This window comes from Neovison vison, chromosome 12, assembly GCF_020171115.1.
Source record: "Neovison vison isolate M4711 chromosome 12, ASM_NN_V1, whole genome shotgun sequence".
In the NCBI taxonomy this organism is placed as follows: Eukaryota; Metazoa; Chordata; class Mammalia; order Carnivora; family Mustelidae; genus Neogale; species Neogale vison.
In genome coordinates, this window is record NC_058102.1 from 35027961 (window position 1) to 35046097 (window position 18137).

Consider the following 18137-nt stretch of genomic DNA (forward strand, 5'->3'; position numbering starts at 1 on the left):
CTGCTCTTTATATCCACAGTCATCAGCTCTTTATTTCCTCTCCTGTAACACCTGCTCTTACCTAGGCTTCTGTCTTTTTGGTTACTTCTGGATTATATCATATGTGCTTCCCATTGTGCTCTATGAGGCAAAAGTATGCACTGCCCATTTCTAGGTCCATGAGAGACCATGGCTTCTGTGAGACTTGCTCTCTTTTCAGGATAAATCTGGGAACGAATGTAAAACTTCTTCTCTGAAGTCTTTCTGGAGGCACCTGCTGTTTATCTCACAAATCTCTCACAGATATCATTCCTCTGAACACCATCATCTAGACTCTCTTATTTTTGCCATCCTTTCCAAAATTCTAGGTCAGAAAAACTCTTATCTCATCTCTTAACAGTGAGAAAAAGTGATTTGTCATCAAATGTTCTTTCAAGTTCTCTGGTCAGAATTATTTGGATTCTTCTCACTCTATTCAAAGCTCTGCACTTCAGATCCTGCTAGGTTATTCCCATGGCCTTGAGCTGCATGAAATAGCTACTGTGTTATTATAAAAATATTGTCATTTATTAATTATACTACTTATTAGTTTAATAATTAATTAGTAAAAAGTTACTTATCAATTTGTTAATAAAACAATAAAATAAAAATCCCAAGTAGCTCCCAGAGATTTTTGTTACTTGTTGTGTGGAGTACTAGATAATATGAAAATTTAAGTTATTAAGAGCTAATGTCTGTTGACTACATTAAACTTAACAATCATTAAAGCCAATTATGAGTGCCTCTGCAAGGTTTGCCACATGATTGCAGGTTTAAAAGTAACTACTTTTTTTTTTTTTTTTGAGAGAGAGAGAGAGAGAGATAGAGAGAGAGAGAAAGCAAGCGTGTGGGCTAGTGGAGGGGACAGGTAGTGGAAGAGAGAGAAGCTTAAACAGGCTCCATGCCCAGTGCAAAGCCCAACCTGGACCTGGACCTCCATCTCATGACAGTGAGATCATGGCGTGAGCCAAAATCAAGTCAGATGCTTAATAGACTGAGCCACCACGCGCCCCTGAGCACAACTGCTTTTTAAAAATTGCAACCACCAGGGTCGATTATCTGATTCCTAATTACAACTTCCATGTGTGGATAATCTTGGACTAACTATTTGTGTTTTGATTTACTTATCTATAAAATGGAATTTTTGTGGTATCTCTTTCCTAGAGCTTCTACAAAGACTACTTGAGATATGCATGTAATGTTCTCAGTATGATGCCTGGCCCATAATAAATGTACACTAGAAGCCAGTTACTACTAATCACTGGATATCTACATCTGTATATATAGATATAACATTATATATTATATATATATAAATAGGTATTGAATACTTATAATGTTATGTAAGTATATATATTTAAGAAAAATTTCAAATTTTTTATAAATTCTCTTCTTTAAGTTGTACTACTCGTCACGGAGGTAATCATTAGGGACACACTAAATCTGAGCAATGTTTTTCTTGGTCTTCTTGTCTCTCAACATGAACAACCACCCAATAGTATGCATACAAAGTCAATTAAAAGAAACAGGGATTATAAAAGGTACATTTAAAATCAAATTTCTGACTCAGACACATAATCAAATAGAAGGTTGAGATATGTATGCGTGTACAGGTTCATGACGCTCTGTTGTCACATTTTAGATCTATTATCAACACCCACCCCAAGTACTTTGCTCTTTGAAGACTGGGACCTATCATCTGATTGACTGTAATCTCTATAAGTCTTTACATTATTTTCTTGGTAAGAATATTGAGGTGGCTTATAAAAACATATACAATACCATGACTAAGAACTGTAAACTTTACTAAGCTTTATACTCTAGACAATATCTATACTTCATGATCAATAAACTGGTAGGAAGTGTAGAGGACGGGAATGAACTTGACTTACCTTTTTCTCGTTGGGCATATAAAATAGCAGTAAATTTCCTGCATCTAGATCACTCAGTTATCTTAAGGTAGAAATATAAATATGTTAACTACTTTAGAATGTTCTAGCCAAAAAAGGGCATTTTTGCTTATGCATTGTGGGCACTGTTACCACTGAAGATTATTAGAAGAAAAACTAAGTTGCACTATTAAAAACAAAAACAAAAACAAAACAAAACAAAACTGGCCCAATATAAACATCAGAAAAGAGTGGCAGGCAAAAACAGGAAACAAGTCTCTGCAAACAGCCTTCCAGAAATGCTCCTAAAATCTCCAGTTAGGGGGAGCTTCACTGGAATCAAATAGTTAATGGCGTTGCCATCACTAGACCTATTTCAGAACTGTGGCAGATGTGTGCATATCAGGAGGACAGACATGGCATCTGCGCTCTGCAGCAGTGTATATTTTCCTTTGAAACCCTGAGTGTGGTCTAATTCCAACTCTGTTATGTTTTCATGTTGTGGCACTATGTCGACACAAGAGTACAATATTTGGAAAGCTATTGTTTCCACAGCTTGTACTGATTTATGCTTCATTCTGTTTGGAGACCTTTATAGTAGCTCAAACCTGAATGTCATTTGTAGCAATGTACTAGAGGATTGTTTCTCACTGCTTTAAGCCACATGCTATTAGATCATCTAAGATTGTTTTGTTAACTAGTCTTGGATGATGGTTTACAAAAGAACTTTCAAGAGACCCAAATAAATGAAGGGAATCCAATCTAAATCTATAGGTATGAACACATCTAATCTTCCCAAGATTGTCAACATAATAAAAAAAAAAACGAGTATGTGTAAAACTTCTCTTAATAACATGTACTTTGGGACAAGGTTTAAGGAAATACATGATTTCAAAACCATTTTCATCCTAAAAATAAATTAACTTTCCGTTATTTCCTTTGAAATAGGTAAAAAAAAAATTCTTCTTAAAGATAGTTACAAAGAAATTTATTAGAAATTCCATTTGGAAGCAAAAGCAGTGCATTCTCTAAACATTATTTTGAAGCTAAGAGAGAGACAAGGAACCACGTAGACAGAACAATTTTCAAAAGCCCCTATTTTATATAATTTATCATTATAAAAATCACACTTTCTCGATAATCTCTGATTAATTCAAGTAGTAAAATTAGTATTTTTGTTGTTGTCATGGACTTTGCTTAAAAATTATTTCCATAAACCAAGGTAGTCAATGCACATTTCCAATGCCTTCTCTATGAAAGTGCTTTTTTGAACAACCCTATGGTCTACTTAGGAATTCTGCACACAAAGAGCAGTTTACATGCACAAATCCAGAGAATTATTCTATTCAACTGAATTACCAGCTTTCAATTTAACTTTCCAAATATTTCTCTTATCTGGCTGATTATTTTATTCATTATCAAGATTTATTATTGCTTTATGGTCACACATTTCTTCATTATGTACAAAGCATACAGCTGGTGATTAATAAATGTGTTCATTGAGTAAATCAGGTGCATGGACATCATCAATTAAGGTGAAATGTTACATGGTAGGAAATTTGTTATGATCTCATGGTATAACCATTCTAGTTGTTGAAATAAATTTCTAGGTCCAAGATGGAGTCACTCCTGCCTGGGGTGCCATGTCAGCAAAGCAAAACTTTGATAACTTCCATGTCCTATAAATGTTCCCCTTATCCAGACACACAGGGCATTTGATTAACCAATTCCCAAACACAAGGCCAACTCTGGGCCTTCTCACCACAAACAAAGCTGACTATATGGCCTTAGGAGATTAGGTATTTTCTCTTCTTGTTCTTTATTCTTTTTTCCTATAAACCTTTCCTGCTTTCTCCCCCATTGTACAGTTTTCCAAAAGGAGACTAACTACGTTTCCTGAAATGTTAAATAAAAATTTTTTTATTACCAAAATTGTCTTATTTAATCATCTTTAACATAGTGTTAAAGCACTAAAAGTACTGGACTCAAAACACTTTTTTTAATTGAATTAAGCTAAATACCATTCATGACAGCAATAGGATAGTGTGGATGGTTTTGAGGGAAAGTCAGAAGAACTATGTATCAATAAACAGCATGCAGTTACCATGTAGATTTTATTCCATGCTCTAACTTCAAATTAACAAGGTATGGCAAATTCAGCTTTATTTTTATATTGTGACTGAAGATGTTAACATTTTAAAAAACATTTTATTTATTTATTTATTTATTTTTAAAGAGAAAGAGACACAGCATGTGCACACAAGAGGGAGAGGGGACAATAGAGAGGATCTCAAGCAGATTCCATGCTGAGCGCAGAGACCAACACGGTACTCAATCCCACGACCCTGACTGGGATCATGAGCTGAACCTAAACCAAGAGTCAGACACTGAACCAACTGAGTCACCCAGGTGTCCCTATTTTTTAAAGTCAACTTATTGTCAGCATATTCATGTTCATATGTGTGAAATAATAAGATGAAAATAATCACTACTACATATTTAAAGTACATAAAAATGTTAAAAACCTTGAAACTGTAAGTTTAAAATAATATTTTTTCATCTTTCACAATTGACCAGTATTAACATTGTAAAGTTTTATTTTTAAATAATCTATTATTCCATATGTTCCATGACTTTGTTCCACCTTCCTATTGCCTTTACAAGGTGGAAAAAATCATGGTTTTATATTAAAATGGCCAATCCAAAGTCTGGGGAATATGATCTGGAGATTTATTGAAATAAAACAGACGAAAGCAGCAGCCATAATACATCAGTCCTACAACAACAATTAAAACATAATGTTTATAAATCCTTACAAGCCTTACAAATAAATGTGTTAAAACATTCCCATCATAAAAGCAGTAAAGTATTTTATGAAATGCAATCCTTTGTAAATGGAGCATCAGAAAGAATAAAACAAGTTCAAAATCACCTTTATTTTACAATTTTTTGGCCCTAATCTGATCTTAATGCTTTCCACCTGCCCCATAAACTGGGTGGAGTTTGTGCCTGTATTTGAGAACAATGAAGCTTAATTTTTATGCTTTCTTCTTGAGAGTTTTAAGAGTATAATCTCCTGACAAACAAATGGATCTCTCTGTGCTACACTTTCTTTACCCAATGAATGATTTTAATTTGTATGAATATTTGGTTCATTTGAAAAGAAACAAAGTGGTTTGATTATAAACATTTTTAAATTTCCTTCTCAATGTTTTCAAGAGTTTTTATACTTTATAAAAATATGTATAATTTTCATAATTAAAGTCAAATTTCTCCAACAGTCTTTTGAAAAGTCAACCTAATTTTAACTGGAAATTAAAAATTTAAATTGAAATTATAAAAAATGCTAATATAATGTTGAATTCTGATCACAATAAATGCTTCGATATGACTCATGAAAAGCGAGTTTACTTTCTGCTCTGACATTGGTTAAATGCTCACTCTCTGAACCCTTATTTTCTTCACCAAAAAAGTGTGGATTATCCCAGATGAGTATTTATCCTTTCCATATGTAATATTCTTTGTAAGTCATAATTTAATCAAATGCTAAGTATAGAACATTTACTATCTGACTAAAGACTAATATGAAGGCATTTTATTATCAGTCAAGTATGAATGCCAATGCCTTAGTCCAAATTCAAAACGTCCGTGAATCCAATGACAAACAATGGCATAATATTGGGGAATTTGAAAAGAGGAAAACATTAATGGCTTGAAGAACAATCTTTAGATTGTTGATTATTCCTAATGTATATCTTCCCATCATTTAATATCTTTTTTTCATTCTATTTCAACATATTAATGCCACTGTATGTGCTGACATGTGAAAAGGTAAAAACATGCATTGTGGTGTAAAATCCAAATGCATGAAGATCTATAAACTGAGGATGAGACAGTGGTACTAACTGCAACTTTCTTTCAATCCTTCTATCATGTGCATGACTAGCTAACTTATGATCTTGGGAGAACGATGAGAGATATGGAACGCAGAGATGCACCAGTTGAGCTGCCTCTACTGAGCCTAACCAAAATTGGCATTCAGGTCCCACAAAGATGTGTGAGTGATTATTAAAAAGAAAATGTTTAAGCAACTGGTTTGTTATATAATAAAAACCCAATGATATAACCTCCTACTTTAAAGGAAACAAAAATTCAATACTTGATTTTTAAGAATTACAGATCTAAATCTCTCTTATATTGTATAATCTGTCAATTTAACTCTCATTTTTTACTATCTCTGTATGCCAGCAACTATGTTATCTTTATAAGCGATTCAAAGATACTTAAATATTGTTTTGTACAAAGGATGTCTGCAACCAAAGAATATGATTAAGTATACTTCTCACCATACTGTAAAATAGAATATAATCATCCCACCATAGAAACATAAAGAGTAAAGAGTGATTCCATTTTTTATATATACTCCTTTGCGCGTGCATGCACACACACACACTTTCTTTAACAATAGAGAATGTAAAAATAGAAAATAAAGCTGAGAAATACTTTGGGATTTTCAGGTTAAACATGTTAAATTAAACATATGAAATCATCTTTTCTTCTTCCTAAAACTAAATGGTATTAAAATAAACCTTTGAAGGATAAATTCAAAAGATATATAGAAGTAGAGACAACAAGGGGGTGAAGTATACTAGCAAATTTTGCCCTATGGAAGGTAAATGTAAGAGTGACAACTTACCTGGTACTTGAACAGGTTAAATCCTGGGTAATAAAAATAGGAATGCACCTAAGTAGCAAACTGAATTATCCAAAATAGTCACTCAAGACAGAGGAGCTTTGGGCTCTAGTTACCTTATGTGACAAAAGAGAAGGATGAGTCTCAAAAGAATTTATCAATTCAATGTAAATGATGTGGGAAACAGAGGCAGAAGAAAATTTATTAAATTTCCTTACTATGTTGAGCCCACTGACAAGTCCTTGAAATGGGCAGAGTGACATTCCTCTAGGGACTCAATGGCTTCTACCTTAATACTTTGCTAAGGGCAAAAGGCAATAATACTAGCCTGATCACCCCCCCACCCCAACCAGGATCCTTAAAGTCTACTTTAACATATAAAAATTCCTTGGAAACTTCCTTTATCTCTAAACCCTCCAAGATACATGCTGGCAATCACCCCCAAGCATATGATCCACCAATATATATCGAAGGGTCTCATGACTAAGGTTTTATTAGATGGTAATAAATGACCTTTTGCCAACAACTGCTAGCACCTCAAGGTCCTGGAAACCTTGCTTCCAAAACTCCTTAGAGATTTACACCATTCCTGACCCCCTCCCAACTTGCAAGTATATAATAGACCACTCCTCACAATCCCGGGGCAGCGACTCTTCCTGCCAACAGTTCCTGTCCCCATGCTTTAATAAACCACCATTTTGCACCAAAGACATCTCAAGAATTCTTTCTTGGCTGTTGGCTCCAGACTCTACCCAACTGAACCTCATCTATATTCTAAAACTTCATCATTAAAAGCAGGCATATAATCATATCTCATCCCCCACCCAAAAGTCAAAGAACATGCCTGCCCCATGCTTGCAAAAGTGAAACCAGTATTTTCTGAAGAAAGTGAAGTTGAAAGGTTCTTAATACTACAATAACAGATATACTAGAGTACAGGTTCAGTCATCAATATGAAAACAGGAAAATTTTGTGAAAGTCTACACCATCCGATCTGGAAACACACCCTTCCCTGGAGAAACTGACCCAAGAGAAAAGTCCTCATAAAACCAATGTTAGGTTTGTCAGGCCATTGCTTAATCACTTCACAGAAAAGCCAACAAGGCACAAGAAACGCCCACATATGAATCTACTTAGACATTTTTTTGTTCCTTTCATGTAAGTGTGAACAGACTAGAAAGCATCAGCAGACATTTAAAGGAAGCTACTCAAACAAAAAACAGAAACAAACCAAAGAAAAAAAAACAAACAAAAAATAAATTAAAATAAAAAAGATTGGAAGAACATTGCAAGGAGAAGAAACACACACGCACACACACACACTACATAATTAATATTGTAAAATCAAATTACATTTTAATTAAATAAATAAAATTTAAAAGCAGATTTAAAGGGGTTGGAAAAAGAAAAACTGAAGGAAATTGTCTAGACAGTAAAATAGAAAAGAAAAACAGGGGGGGGGAAAGTTAGGAGATTAAAACATTAAGATCATGTCAGATTTAGTATCCAAATTCTGGGATTATCAAGAAAAATAAGCAAAACAAATACTAGAGAAACAGGAAAGGGGAAATTGCCAAACTCTAGTGTTTTTAAAAATATTGACAAATAAAAACTAGGGCCTCCTAGACTGAACTGGCCAACTGAGATCTTGCAAAACAAATGAACAAACATAAACGCACTTCAAGCACATAATTGTGAAATTTCAGAACACTGAGTGAGATGAGTGGAAACAGAAACCAATGTGATGCCTCCATCTTGTTCTATGGAAATAGATAATTAGTAAATTTAAGTATAGAAGTAGTAAAAGCCAGTATTTCCTTCCACGAAGATAACAACCAACTAAAAGAAAAAAACATTAAAAATGGAATTCAGGGTGAAAGAGTAGAAAGGTGTCACAGGACACTGCCTAGGTGATACATGTCTTATGCTATTTGACGTTAAAATTAAATATATCCCTTCACTTAAAATTAAAAATGATTAAAACAAACAAAATGGCAAGTTGGAACTGTTCTGAAAAGACGTTTGAGTGTCAGCCTAGTTAGTTCAGCAAGATGTTAGACACTGACGGTGCCATAGAAGGTTTTATTGTTAGTGAAGCATTAGCAGATACTAGTGTAGCCAGTAAGTCTCTCTCCACCACCCCATTGCTATTCCCATTACAGGCATCTTCAGTTTACACTGCTTAGGAGAGATGGACAAGGGTTAGATGAAACTAAAATTGAAAGTAATAATGTTAAGTCATGTTAAATTTATAGACAAATATAGATCTGGAACAATGTTTCTTTGTCCTTTGTTCACAATCTTTTCAATGTCCTTGTTGAATAAAAATCCCCCATCATTCTTTAAAAGTACATATTTCAGTGGTTTGCTTTGGACTTTATACTGTTGACTTTAGTCTGTTTAATGAGAAACAGACTAATAACCTCAGATACAATTTATTATGCATAATTATTAGAACTTTTGTACAAAATAGAAAATTGACCCTAATTCCAATTATTAATGACCATTCCATGGAAACCAGCCTAAGACAGTTTTTTTTAAAAATTCTGTTATTTTCAGTTTCATTTTGGGCATAAGGCAATTGTTTTTAATATTGATTTAAGATACCTAATTAAACAAAAATATGCCAACTATTCATCTACAATTAAGATATGACGCTGACTTCTTAGAATTTTGGGGCTGCTTGTACAATGATTAAAATGAAGTAGGCAGTATTTTTTATTTTATGATCGCTCTTAGAGTTTTTATAAAAAAGTCAAGGTTTATACCATTTGAAAATAAAGAGTAATGCTTAATTTTATTTATAAAGTCAAATTCATACGACTGAATTGTATAAAAAGTTAATATTGATGCAAATGTCCTCACTTCAGGATTAAAACAAAATCAAAAAATAAAATACTACAGAGTAATCCAAATCTTCTAAATGTTTATATAATCTCTATGAAATTAAGTGGCTTTACAATACTTTAAGATACATAATGTACTTGATTAATGATTTTTTTTAACATGCTACTTTGAGTGTCTGTCTCTGAAAGAAATAGGATGGAGATATTTAAGTGGAATAAGTTGATAGAAAAAAACATATATTATGGCATTATTGGAATTGTTGACCAGCAAGTCACATGAGGCAAGTCTTTGGATCAACATCCTTAATGTGCAAAATGAAAAGTTTTAGCAAGACAATTTAATTCATAACTAGGAGTTATCATATGACAATCTATTGTTTCTTCTTGATACAGGGAAATAATTTAAAATATTTTTAAAAACATATGGCAGAGTTCATTTTCATTAAACATTTTGAATTTCCCTAAGTGCTGAGTATACTGTGCAAAATACTGGGTCCATTTATTCTAAGTATATCATGACTAGAAATAAATTAAAACTAGCATACTGGATTAGATATGTTACCTGATAGGAAAAATTAGTGCCATTTAAAATCATAACTCTCTTTAGCTCTTTCTTTCTTAAGTAGCATGCACAAAACTACACAAGATACAGCCAAATACATTTTCTAAGCTATAGTTTTTAGTTTAGTAAAATATAATAGTATGATAGTGTCTTATGAAAATATGACAATAAAGCTTTAAAGGCATGAACAAATAATTGTATATGAAGATAATACAAATTAATTGTCTTGTACTATAGTGTTTAATTTTTAGAAGAATCCAAAGAACAGGGCAGGGACCCAGGAGTATTAAATGTAAAGATCCCCACCACGATAAGAAAAGCTAAAACTCTGAACAGGAGAAATGGCTGAAGGACATTTTTTTAGAACACCAATTATTGGTATCAAGTTATTCTGTAAAGGACCTCTTACTTCATTAAAGCCTCAAATTACTGTAGAAGTAGGTTCTACTTTGGAAAATTATGGAAATAGAAGTGGTGTCAAATGAGGTACCGCAGTGCTTAGGAAAGAGGGAAGGAGTAGAGGTAATCCATAATTGAATCAGTCTCATAGAAACAGGAACCCCTAGTTGATGCAAAGCCAGAACAAGAGATACATGGAAAACACCCATAATCTCCCTCCACAAGAATCACTAAGTGTAACCAGAGGAAAAAGAATTATGTTTCCTAAATATGTGATTTGGAATTTAAACAAATTTCATTTAACTATCATGGTACTGGCATACTCTAAATGACAGAAAATTTGTATGTGGCTGTAACACAGTAATCTCATTTTATTTCTTTCTTCAGAAAACAAAAACAATAGTAAAAAGTTGGTATATATTTAGATTTGTTACCTAAGAGGTACACAGGAAATACATACCAAAACTAAAGATGTGCTCAAAAAGTTTACCATTTCTCAAAATAATTAATTTTCTCAAAGTCAACCTCAATTGTTCAGTGTTACATTGTATTAAAAAAAAAAACCTAAAATATTTGGGAAAAATTGATTTACATAAATTTTAAAAATGAAAATATTTCCTAGACTTCTTAAAAGCTTTAAGAAGGAATAATATTAGTCCTTACATGAAAATACAATATATACTATTCCCCAAACTTAGTTGAACATGGAATGTGAATGTGCATGTGTGCATTTCATGGGAGCCAGGGGTCCCATGCAAAAGCTGCTGAAGATCTCAAGGAGACTGTTAATGATAAATGGAAGACCATTGAGAAAACTGACGGTAAAAATCTAAGGACAGTGAGAAAAATGTTGGAAGCTCTCCTTGAATCAGTGATGGTCTATTAGTTCCTTGACTAATAAAGTAATTTTGATAAGATACTGCGCCAGTTCCAGACCTGCCTTATAAGAGTAATGGCACCTTTGTCTTGGTCACTGGGCATCCTAGTCTGCAACTCCTCCAATACAGGGAAAAGTTGAAGGGACCTAAGAATACATGGACTGAAAGAGGAACCCAGCTGAACCTAGCTTCCAGCCACAACTCCTACAATACTAAGTATATGATTTTAACCATACTGGATCCTCCACATCTGGCCAGCTGCCAGGAAATTACCACCCAATGATTCCAGTTGGTATCATGTGAAGTAGAAAAATAGCCCATCTAAACCCTGCCTGATATAAATATGTTAAGTCAATGCATTTCACCCCTTAAACATACACAATGTTATATCAGTTATATCATAAAATAAAATAAGATAAAATAGTGCTAAGTTAGGCTTTTTGGTATTGGAAATTTTTAAAGTTACAATATAATTATCCACATAATTTTGTAAATAGGCTTTTATTACATCCCTACAGATAATTAATAAAGGTACGTGTTATTTAAATACACATCATCAAACTAAAAAGTGGAGACAGCTTAAATATTGGAAATAAATACTTCTCAGACTAACTGCCAGAAGTAATAAGTTATTGCACTCCTGCAAATTTATTCTTCACTCTGAGATTCTGACTTGAAATGGTTTTGGAGTAAACCTGTATGATTCATCTTTTTGAACCTAAATTATCTTGATGAAGTCAAATTGAAATTCTTTCTACATATGGATTCAAGCCAGGAAATTAAAAATTTCATGAGGTAAGGGTCCGTTTCTACCTTTTCTTCATAGAAAAATTGCCACTAACTGATAAACTACTATTGTATTTTTTATTCTTAATATATTTCTAACTGTAATCATTTTCATTACTGCCACCCAGCATTGAGTGACATTGCCAGTTATTAGCCGAATGTACAAAATCTTTGAGAGAAATTAATTTGGATCAGTGATTTAAATGCCATCAAGTTACTTCTCTGTAAATGGTCATAAGGTGTTGAGGTGTCTATATTTAAGAACTATTGTCAAATGATAGTTTTTAATTGAAAGAACTCTAAATTTATGATTCATGTATGCTTGACCAACTTTAATAATTTCAAAAACTTAGGTAATTTATTTTAATCATAAAACAAAGCACATGGTATAATTTAATGTTGAACTGACCTGAGAGAGTAAAATGAAAGATGGGGTTCAAAATCTTACCATTTTATCTCGAAAACGTGTAAGTGAGACTACATAAAAAGACCATTTTCTTTTTTAAAAGACCATTCTCAGGTCTAAAATTGACTTTATGAAAATCCATGTAAAAAAATAAAAAGAAAAATTTAAAAATCCATTAGATAAGCCCATTTAATTTTTATGATTTTAAATAAATCTGAGGAAAATGTCGTGATCTTCTTCAGTTCTCACTTTGATTTTTTAAATTACCAAATAGAAATGTAAGACATCAAAATATATCTTTATAAATGAAAGTTATAAAGAAAAACTTAATTGACTTTCTTATCCTCCAATCCCCAATTCCATCGCTAAACAAAAGTACACATCAAAATGATGAATGTAATATAATCAAAATATATATTTATATATGAAATTTATAAGGAAAAAGTTTTTTCCATCTTATTCTCCTATCACCAACTCTACCACTCTAAAAAGCAAGCCATGTTCACTCTTTGATATATATTTATACACACACACATGTACACACAAAAACACTTTTTTTCCTCTGCTCAAGCACACATATGCCTACACATAATATAAAAATGAGACCTCTCAACATACACTCTCTCCTTTTTATTTTGTTCATATAATAGCATAAAATAAATATTCCTTCAATCCCACATGATAAATATGTGTAGAGGCATTTAAAGATTTTGTTTATTTATTTGACAGAGATCACAGGTAGGAAGAGAGGCAGACAGAGAGAGAGAGGGAGAAGCAGGCTCTCCACTGAGCATAGAACCCGATGCGGGGCTCAATCCCAGGACTCTGAGATCATGACCTGAGCCGAAGACAGAGGCTTAACCCACTGAGCCACCCAGGCACCCCTAACTCATTATTTTTAATAGTTGACCTGTATATCCTTTGTTTCTTGAATATGCAGCATAATATAATGATTAAGATCACAGAGTTTTAAGACTAGCTCCTTGGCATTTTATCCACATTATACCATTTGTCAGCTGTGTACATGGAGCGATCATAAAATTGGCCAAATATCATTATCACAAAAAAGTTGAGACATGTAAGTAAAAATATTATAAATGGATTCACCAATTACCATATAATAAATCTAAAAATTAATAACAAAATTTTAAAATCCTTTCTTTCTGGAGATTTTAAAATACTTGATTAAAATTAAATAAGGTAAAAATATAAACCAAAATTATAGAACTTTAAGAAAACAAACCATCAGGTGCCTGGGTGGCTCAGTGGGTTAAGCTGCTGCCTTCGGCTCAGGTCATGATCTCAGGGTCCTGGGATCGAGTCCCGCATCGGGCTCTCTGCTCAGCAGGGAGCCTGCTTCCCTCTCTCTCTCTCTGCCTGCCTCTCCATCTACTTGTGATCTCTCTTTGTCAAATAAATAAACAAAATCTTTAAAAAAAAAAAACAAAAACCAAACCAAACCATCACAAATTACACAAAAATAAACTAAATATGGATCATGGACTTAAATGTAAAACATAAAAATTTAAAACTTTTACGAAAAATAAAATGGCAAATCTTTCAGGACCTAGGGCTAGGAGAAGAGTTCTTAGACTTGTCACCAAAGACATGATCCATAACAAGAAAAGTTGGCAAATTTAATCTTATAAATATTAAAAACATATACTTTGCAAAAAGCCCTGGTAAGAGGATTAAAAAACAAGCTACAGACTGAGAAAAAAGTTATTTTCAAACCATATCTGACAAAGAAAATTATATATTATATATAAACCCACTCTCAAATTCAACAACTAAAAAATCAAGTAATCCAATTAGAAAATAGGCTTAAGTCATGAAGTGGCATTTTACTGAAGAGGATGTAAGGATGACAAATAAGCACACAAAAGAGTTTTCAACATTATTACCCCTCAGGGAATTGTAACTTAACCACAGTAACATATTACTACATGAATGTCTAAACTTTAAATGTGGTAATGGCATCAAATGCTGGCAATAATGTGGAAAAAAAGGATCACTTGTCCATTTCTAGTGGGAAAGTAAATTTGTACTCTAGAAAATAATAGGACAGTTTCTTATAAAAGTCAATACACATTTATTCAAAGACCCAGCATTTGTCTCCTTGGACATTTATCCCAGATAATGACAACTTATGTTCAAACAACCTGTTTGAACCTGTGAATGTTCAGAGCAGCTTTTTCACAATAGCTCAAAACTGGAAAAAACTTGAATGTCCTTCAGCAAGTGGAAGATTAAAAATATTATGGTACATCCATAACATCCATACCATGGAATTCTACTCAGATATATACAGGAACAAACGAATAAAACACACAACTTAGATGAGTCCATTGCAAGTGAGTAATGGTGAGTGAAAAAGAGCAGTCTCCAAAGGTTATATACTGTATAATTCTACTGAAATAGCATTCTAGAAATGACAAAATTATAGAGATCATATGAAGAAGAAAATATTTAATGGTTGCTAAAGACTGGAAGGTGGGAACAGGGAGGGAGATGTCAGTGTCTATAAAATGGTAGTGTGAAGGGATCTTGCTATAGGACTATTCTAGCTTGATTGTGGTGGCAGATAAAAGAAACAACACGTGGAATAAAATGTGTATAACTAAATTATACACTTACATATAAGTTAGTGCATATAAAACCAGTGATATCTGAGTAAGTTTGGTTGATTTTCAGTCAGTTTCCTGGTTTTGATATTGTTGAGCAAGATAATATTGGGGAAATTGTGTACAAGACATATAGGATCTTTTTTTGTATTATTTATTACAACTGCCTGTGACTCTGCAATTGTCTCAAAATAATGAAATAATGTTTTTTAAAGAAATGTAATGAAAACATTACGTATCATATAAGAAAGTAGGGTATACTGAGTTAATTACATTTTTATCCTGTCTCCTACTTCTGTGCTTTCTTGCCACACTCTTCACCTACCAAGCTTACTTATAACTCAGGGTTGATTACATTCAAAAGATTTTATGGCATTAAAAGAGTAGAAAAAAATCAGAACTATCAATTAAATTATTCATTATATAAAACTAAGCTAAAATGAATAAATTAATACTTATATGTGAGAAAGTACATATTACTTTAATTATAGAAGTCCAGGTTTAATGAACTTATTACCAAGTCTGCCAGACTTCACTAAAAAGAAATGAAAAATTTAAAAAGCTTTTTTTTTGTTAACCAAAACCTTTATGTTACCGAGAGCCCTTCATCTCCTTTTTCATATTTTCTTAAAATCAATCCAAGGTTTCAAAAGAAAAACTTCATAAGATTTAACCGCATATATCTGAACTCTTTTATCTATTATTTGTCATCAGCTAAGGTATTTTCTATGCCATAAATCTACTTCACTGCTACTAACTAAATGCTAATAATATATAAATGAACATTGCAATGGTACATTGTCTTGAAAAAGGCTGAACTACAAGCTTTAAATAAATCAAACAGATTGAAATAGTATCATCAACCATGCTGGAATGGTTTTAATATACCTGAAATAGTCTTTATGTTTTTCTCATTATCCTGTGTCATAAACTCTAATACAAAAATTTCTAGAGCTATGATACAGTCATGCTCCCAAAAACTAAAGGTCCTTTTAAGGCAGAGTGAATACAAGGTATGGCTCAGAAAATGAAATTCAATTCTTTATGGATTGTACATATTATGATAAAAATGACAAAATTAGTATGTGACAGGTTATATTAATAGGTGGTCATGGAGGTAAAATTATGCCTGTGCTTTAAAAAGTAATGTGGGTAAGTTTTCTTTCTTTTATAGATATAACTCATGTTTAATGCCGAATTTTATATTCATGGCTTCAGTTCTAGAATACTCCAGGAAATATCATTCACATGCAATTCAATGTATAGTAGTCCTTCTTTATTGGTGGGAGATATATTCCAAGACCCTCAGTGGATGCCTGAAACTGCAGGTAGCACCAAACCCTATATTTACAATGTTATTTCCTACACATGCCTATCTATGATGAAGTTTAATTCATAAATTAGACACACTAAGATATCAATAATAATAAAATAGAACAATTCTACTGTACTATATAATTATACTTTAATAAAAGTTACATGAACATGGTATCTCTCTTTCTCGAAGTATCTTATGGTACTGCATTGACCCTTCTGATAATGTGAAAAGATGAAATGCTCACATAATGAGATGAAATGAGATTAATGATGTAGGCATGCTGATGAAGTACTGCTACTATTGACCTTCTGACAATTCATCCAGCAGGAGAGTTATTTGCTTTGGGACCAAGGCAGACCACCTGAAGCCACAGAGAGTGAAATCACAGATAAGGGGGACTGCTGTACATAATATCCTCTGGGTTTTAGGCTTAAATTCATGGTTTCAAAAAAAGGAGATATGAGAAGACATAAGCCAAAGAGTGACAAAGTAAAAAAGAAAACAAGAAATGGTTTTTAAAAATGTAGAAATAAGACATGTGGTTACATCTTGGGCAAGTGGGGCCAGGTTTTACAGTGATATCCAGGTACAATGTACATTATGGAGACTCAAGAACTAAAAACCAAGAACAACTTCTAGCATGATAAGGACAAGGAGAGCAGCCCAAATACCAGACTGCCCAGATTTTGTTGAACTCTTACCTACACAACGGGGGAAAGTGCCTTTCCCATTCAAGGTTCCTGATTTGTAGATATTTCATTGAGTAGCTATGCTGGACAAAAAGTGGCAAAACGATGAAGAGATTTAACTACATAATTTGCCATTCACATCAACACAGCTGAAGGAGAGGAGCAGATGGGAATTTCTCAGGTGTCAAACATGAGCAAGTTCAAGGTGAGACTTTAATATTTTGATATTACACTTGTGAAGAAGGGATGGAAAAAAGCACTCAGAATTTCCTCTTCAGTTTCCTTAGGTCAGTTAATCTAGAACAGAGAGCCCAAGATGAACACTTACATGGTAACACTTATGGAGAGGGGTCGTGCAATCTTAGAGAACAAAGGGAGGATAATAAAGAAATAAGTTTCAAAATAAGGAAGAACAATTACAAAGGGCTGCATTACTAAGTTAGCCAGTTTTACAAGGAAGGTATCAGTCAGTCTGTGAAATACTACAGCAGAGGGGTGCCTGGGTGGCTCAGTGGGTTAAAGCCTCTGCCTTCGGCTCAGGTCATGGTCTCGGGGTCCTGAAATCGAGTCCCGCATCGGGCTCTATACTCACCGGGAGCTGCTTCCTCCTTCTTCCTCCTCTCTCCCTCTCTGCCTGCCTCTCTGCCTACTTGTGATCTCTGTCTGTCAAATAAATAAACAAAATCTTAAAAAAAAAATACGACAGCAGATCAAGCAGTCTGGGGTACTAGGAAGGAGAAAGCTAAACAATAGATCTATTGATTCTTTCCCATCTCTGACTTCCTTTATTCCAAAAATTTCTCCTATGGCATCAATTTCTAAGCCTGATGAGGTATGTACTCAGTCTTTAGAGACAAACCCTGGGGATGGCAGTGTCCCTGTAGGTCCAGCACAGTCAATGTGCAGGCATAGAAGTTCTTCCTTGCCAACTGAGACTTTCCATAGCGGCTTTTGGGTCATAGGCAACAGAATTTGACAGTATTGCTCAGGTTTCTATATTTACATTGCCTTTCTGTCTACTTATTCTAC